Genomic DNA, 6,451 nt, shown 5'->3' with positions numbered 1-6,451 from the left:
AGTCCAACACTCAAACCAGTATTGCCATGCTGGCTCTTTGACTTGTTATTATGACATCCCTCCATTTTGAGAACTGCCCATTTATCCCTTGCATTGCTCTCTAGTCTGGTCAAGTACCAATACATTTGAAGATTTTTCCTTTTACCCTGTTAATGTTAATTCAGACATCTCCATCGTTACACGGGATCATATCTGCTGCCTTCCTAGGTGGGTCTTGACCATAAACTCCAACTGTTCTTACTGAACCAAGGAGACAGCTCTAATTTTATATGTACTGCCCTGGGGGAATCAGCGTCCTAGCAATATCCTCGATTCTTGTCATTTTAATTAGAATTTAAAATTAAACCAGGAAGCCAAGTGGGGCTCCCTTGGTTTTGCTTAAAACCATGTTGACAGGAAATGAAGTAGTTAAAGTGGAACATGACAAGCCAACCTCATGTATCTTGACTGGCTGTTCCAGGCCAGGAAATGTCCTTTACAATTTTAACTAAATTTAAACTCTGCAGATATTGCTCAAGGTGGCAAAAAGAGTTGGCTTCAGCAAGGGATGGTGATGTAGGGTTGAGAGGACAATAAAGTGGCAAGTCAGGCTTGCCTTGTTGAAATACCTTCCTTCTGTCGACCTGTTATGACACTATAACATGACTCCCTCCTTTCTGCCTTCTGTTCATAATTTAGTGGTGGTGAACTCCACTGTACTGTTACTCTCCTAATCTCCCCCCCCCCCGCCCATCCATTTACCCTAAACAACCTGCAGCTTGAATGTTTGTGTTGTGGGTGTTCCTCCCCTTGAGGGAGTCTGAATTTGTAAGAACTAACCAATATCACCTTGAACATTGGCGTAGGGAAAGTTATCAACATAAATTAATTAAGAAAGGAAATTGAGGCAGCAGTCCAATGCACACCTACTTGCAAGTAAGCCTCACTGAACCAACTGTACAGAAAAGTAAATATGTACAGCGTGGCTTGCTACTGTTGCCATGCAATCATTTTATCCCACTACTGAGCATAAATTGTCCACAAGTAAAGGCATCATCATCTTAAGCTCATCATCTTAAACCCACTGGGAAACTTTGGGCAACGATCATGCAGGTCTCCAGTTGTGTGTTGTTGTTATGTGCCTTCAAGTTGACTTGAAGGCCTTCAAGCATATCATAGTTCATTTGTTTTTTTTGGCAAGATTTCTTCAGAGGAGGTCTGCCATTGCCTTTCCCTAAGGCTGAGATAATGTGACATGACTAAGGTCACTCCAGGGTTTCCATGGTTATGGGGAGATTTGAACCTTGCTCTAACTCTTAACCATTGGACTCCCAGTCCGACAATGAGACTACTAAACCATGCTAGTCTTTAATGAAATTTGATGCTCTCTTCCACATCAAGGGCAGCCTTCCAAATGTTGCTGGATTACAAACCCAGTAGCATACTGAATGGTAGGAAATGTTGAGAGCTGCAGTACAAGATAATCCAGAGAGATATATGATTCCCACCCAATTTATATAGTATTTATTGGGGGGTATCAGTTTAATATAGACTATATGACATCCCTTCATTTTGAGAACTGCCCATTTATCTCTTGCATGGTATCAGTTTAATATAGACAATATCTATTAGTGAAGTTGAAGGCTTTCATGGCCAGCATCCATAGTTTTTTGTGGGTTTTTCAGGCTATGAGGCCATGTTCTAGATGAGTTTATTCCTGATGTTTCACCAGCAGCTGTGACTGGCATCTGCTGGCAAAATGTTAGGAATAAACTCTTCTTGAACATGGCCTCATAGCCTGAAAACCCACAAAAACATCTATTAGTCTTGCACAGTGGGTATTTCCTTTCCATGCACTGTGTTGAATTCTGAGGATGGTGTTTATGGGAAGGGTATACACTGAAGGCCCTTCGGGACAATTTTAAATCTTTGTGGTGGGGGGGGGGGGGGGAGATTTGTTGCCCCCCATAGTCTCTGACAGGGGCAATACTGTCCCTAAACCCCTAATAGTTGTCCACCAATAGATTATGGTCTGGAAGGAGCAGATTGCCCCTTCCACTGGCCATGGGTCCAAAGTCTTTCATTGGCCATGAGCCCCAAATCTCAGAGTAACCAGTTTTGAGGTTAAGGCTGGGGAACTTGTGAAATCTTGACCCCGCATTTTGTCATCACAGCCACTGCTGACGCGTGATGATGGGAGTAGTGGCAGTTAATCACAACCCAGAGGACAACAGGCGCTCTGGACCCCACAACAAACTACAACTCCCAGAATTCCATAGCAAAGAGCCAGACAAAGAGTTAATCCGGGGCCAAACCGGGTTATTTCTCCAGTCTGGAGACACAAGGCCTCAACGGTCGCCCTCCGTCTCCTAGGAACCCAACCGCCGTGGCCGGATTCAAACCGCCCAATCACGTCGCGCCTTGGAGGAGCGGGCGGGCCGAGTGGCAGCCAATAGGCGACGGGGATATTGTGGGGGGCGTGGCGTGCGTCACTGCTTTTTCAAACCCTGCGGAGGAGCCGCGGCCTTTCTCAGGTCCGCCTTAGCGCTTGGCTACGGGTGAGTCTTTCTCTCTCTGCTCCCTTTGTGAGGAGGAGGGGACGATGTGAATCAGGCGAAAGGGAAGGGGGCGGGGTCACGCGTTCTCCAGGGCCGTCGTCAAGGAAACGGCCGGGACCCCCCCTCAGCGTCGTACTTCCGCCCCGGCCGCCGGTCTTGAGGCCCTCCCGGCCCCCGTCGATCCCAGCGCCTGCCGAGCGAGGGTTGCTAGGGCAACGGGGAAAGGGAGCGGCGGCGGCGGCGGCGGCGGTGGCCGCCTAAGGCCTCCAGGCCCAGCTCTCCGAGTCTCAGGTGAACTGGGTCCCCAGGTTGCCTCCACGGGCCTGGGCCTCTCTCTCTCTCTCTCTCGCAGGGCGGGGCTTTGAGGGTCTGCCCTGTCAGGTTGGTGTTGTGGGCCTTCTTCAAGCCATTTCCGACTTACCGTTGCCCCGAAGGCGACCCTGTGTCGGGGTTTCCCTGGCATGCTTCGTTGCAGTGGGTTTGCCTTTGGGGCTGAGAGAGCGTCACTCGCCTAAGGTCACCCAGTGGGTTTGCGAGGCCGATCCAGGATTCGAACCCAGGCCCTCCATGCCGTCCTTGTCCAGCGCACAAACCATCGCCTGCCTTCAAGTCCTTTCTGACTTATATTGACGCTATGGCGGCCCAGCCATGTTTTTTCCCTCCATTGGCATCTTTCCTCACAAGGGTTTGTTGAAGAGAAGGCTAAGAGGTGATATGAGAGCCCTGTTTAATATTTGAAGGGATGTCATAGTGAGGAGGGAGCAAGCTTGTTTTCAGCTGCTCCAGAGAACAGGACCCGGAACAATGGATGCAAGCTCCAGGAAAAGAGATTCCACCTCAAGATTAGGAGGAACTTCCTGACAGTAAGGGCTGTTCGACAGTGGAAGACACTCCTTCCTCGGAGGGTAGTGGAGTCTCCCTCCTTGGAGGTCTTCAAGCAGAGGCTGGATGGCCATCTGTCAAAGGGGATGCTTTCATGCTGAGTTCCTGCATGGTAGAATAAAGGGGCTGGGCTGGGTGGCCCTTGTGGCCTCTTCAAACTCTATGATTCTGTGTTGTTATTGTCATTGTTATATTTATTTGTATCCCAGTATCACAATATTATAATATTAAATATTACAATATTAAAAAGCACAACACACTCATCCCTCCATGTTTCATAGAATCATAGAGTTAGAAGAGGCCACAAAGACCATCCAGTCCAACCCCTTTATTCTGCCATGCAGGAACTCTCAATCAAAGCATCACCTTTGGCAGATGGCCACCCAGCCTCAGTTTAAAGACCTCCAAGGAGGGAGACTCCACTACACTCCAAGGAAGGAGTGTGTTCCACTGTCCATTTGTGACTTTGATATTTGCAGATTTATTATTCACGGATTTGATTAATATGTTCTCTCTAGGAATATCTAGGTCCTTCAGTGGTCAGCTTTAACTAAAAGTTGCACTGAAAGACCTAGAGATTCCTAGAGAGAGTTTTCTACTGGGCCTTTGTAGCTCTTCCAGTGCAGTTCTGTGGTCAGTGTCTGTCGGACGTTGAACACAGAGTTGCCCTGGAGGACCTAGAGATTCCTAGAGAGGCGTCCTCTCAGGTAAAAACATGGTGCTTTTGTTATTTGCGGTTTTTCCATATTCACAGGGGTCTTGTGCCCCTAACCCTAGTGAATATGGAGGGTCAAGTGTACAATGAAAAACATAGAAATGGTTGCCTTTGCTTTCCTCTGAGGCTGAGAGGGCTGTGGCTTGTCCAAGGGTTTTCATCCTCTAGGCAAGATTTGTTCAGGGCAGGGGACTGTCGAATAACAATCTGTAAACTGCTCTGAGAAGTTTTGTGGCCAAAAACAGATGTTTATTTGCTAATTGTTGTTTTCCACCTTGATCCGTGGGGAGTTGCGAGTAAGAAATAATATTTGTTTCTTATTTATTTACTTGTACTATTTATACCCTGCTCTTCAGCCACAAAGGCTCTCAGAGCAGCTTACAATGTTTTTATTATGCAGTTCCTTGCCCTCAGGGAATAATAATTTAATTTAATAATTTATAATAATAATAATAATTATTATTATCACTCTTATTATTGCTAGAACAGGGTGTAAATAAATAAATAAAATAGAAATTGCCATTCTCTGGGGCTGGGAGGGTGTGACTTGCCCATGGTCACCCAGGGGGTTTCCATGGCTATGGAGGGATTCGAACTCTGCTCTCCAGAGTCATAGTCCAACACTCAAACCACTATGCCATGCTGGCTCTCAAAGCCCCTTACTTTGACTTGCGCCTGACCTCCATGTTCTCCTATCACACACCCCTGACAAGACAAGCATTGGGGTCTGCTGCTATGAGAAACAACAGCAGCACCCACTCCCACAGCTCCAGGGGAGAAAGCTGGCAAGGAGACTTTAGCTGCTGATCTTTGGGGCCACGGTTGGCTCCTTCTCGCCTGCCTGCCCTGCTGGGCAAGTGAGTGGCAGCAGTTTTTTACTCCAAGACGCCTGTTGTGGTTTGGCTGCTTGGCTTCCTTCCTTCCTCTTGAGAATGGGGAGTGTTTCTCTGGTGGAAAATAAGCAGTTCCCAGGATTTTTCCTCTGCTGCTGTAATGCAGAAGCCGCCACATGAGTGAAATAAATAGGGGTGTCATGAATATATCTGTACTATAGTATGTAGTGGTGTCTCCTGTGTTAGAGAAGCAGAGGAGAAGATGCTGCTACTTATCCACAAATAGTGATGGTTGCTGGTAGCAGCAACAGTCACTACATACCAAGAAGGGGAGGGTTCAAGACTAAATGGTGGTAACTGCTATTTCTAGTTGCTGTTACTGCTCACTTGGCCTTGTAACTACAAACTTTGCAGCTACTACCATGCCTTCCTAGTATTATTCAGGTTCATTTTCTCTCTCAGGAAAGACAACCTCCAGCTCTTGAAACAAAAATGGCTCTTATTGAGCTTTTCTAGGAAGGGTTTTCATTCTCTCCAGAAGGCCTTAAATGCAAAACCTGGGTGTTTCTCCTTAAATGCTGGTTCTCTGTGTTTCTCTTCTCTAGCTATGATAGGTCAGCTCAGGGTCACACATTTCTGATCACTAGTATTTTCTAATATGGGGTTGCACAACTATTCTCTTGCATTAGCAGCTGTATACCAGCAGATAGCTAGGTTATAACCCATATAAAAAGTGCTACAGGGCCAAAGGGCAGTCTAATCTAGCATTATCTTTCCTATAGGGACCAACCATATGCACTTGAGAAGTTCTTCCCTTTTCAATTAAAGGTGGCTTATTACAAGGGAGAGTTTGAGTTCCTTCAGTCAAGTTATTGAGAATAGGAGATACCTGAAAGGGTTCCTCAAATACGTTGAAAGATTCATTTAGCTTCACTCTTGACGAGGAGAGGCATAAGTACCTTTTTGTAGAGTGAAGTTCCCCCCCCTCCAAATGGAGATAGTCACTATGTCCCAAGAGGCCTGGAAAATTACTAGGTATCCTGGCACATAAATATTTGATATTGATGCCTTGAAGCTGGAAACATTTTAGCTCTCCACAAGATTGGTAACACCTTACTCAGAGGGAAACTACTGTAATGTAATATCTGATCAGGCCCTTTCCCATGGTACCTTCCATGATCTGAAAGCTGCCTCCGTTATGGTTGCTAAGTGCTCTTTACTCCAAAACTTGGAAAGTTCATAGAGCATAATGGTGCCATTACATTCGTCCCTCCACATTTGTGGCTTTGACTTTTGCGGATTTTGTTATTCACAGATTTTATTAATATGTTTTCTCTAGGAATATCAAGGTCCTCCAGCGCAACTCTATGGTCAACTTTAACCAAAAGATGCACTGAAGGACCTAGAGATTCCTAGAGAGAATACTCCACTAGGCATTTGTAGTTCCCCCAGTGCAATTCAGTGGTCAATGTCTGGCAGATGTT

General features: G+C 46.3%; 1 protein-coding gene across 3 annotated transcripts in view; it reads left to right on the top strand.

The window, feature by feature from the left end:
* Positions 1-2,457: 2,457 nt before the first annotated feature.
* Positions 2,458-6,451, top strand: part of CKAP5 (cytoskeleton associated protein 5) — a 537,335-nt gene continuing 533,341 nt past the window's right edge. The window contains exon 1 of one of the 3 annotated variants that reach the window (XM_042446954.1): positions 2,458-2,537. The gene's annotated coding sequence lies outside the window, so the exon portion shown is untranslated. Of the gene's footprint in view, positions 2,538-2,621; positions 2,829-2,900; positions 2,919-6,451 lie in introns of those variants that run through there. The other 2 variants (XM_042446955.1, XM_042446956.1) reach the window with 2 other exon arrangements.

The sequence above is a fragment of the Sceloporus undulatus genome, chromosome 1, assembly GCF_019175285.1.
Source record: "Sceloporus undulatus isolate JIND9_A2432 ecotype Alabama chromosome 1, SceUnd_v1.1, whole genome shotgun sequence".
Classification (NCBI taxonomy): Eukaryota; Metazoa; Chordata; class Lepidosauria; order Squamata; family Phrynosomatidae; genus Sceloporus; species Sceloporus undulatus.
The sequence above is the reverse complement of the archived record's forward strand: the minus strand, read 5'-3'. Positions and strand labels throughout refer to the sequence as shown.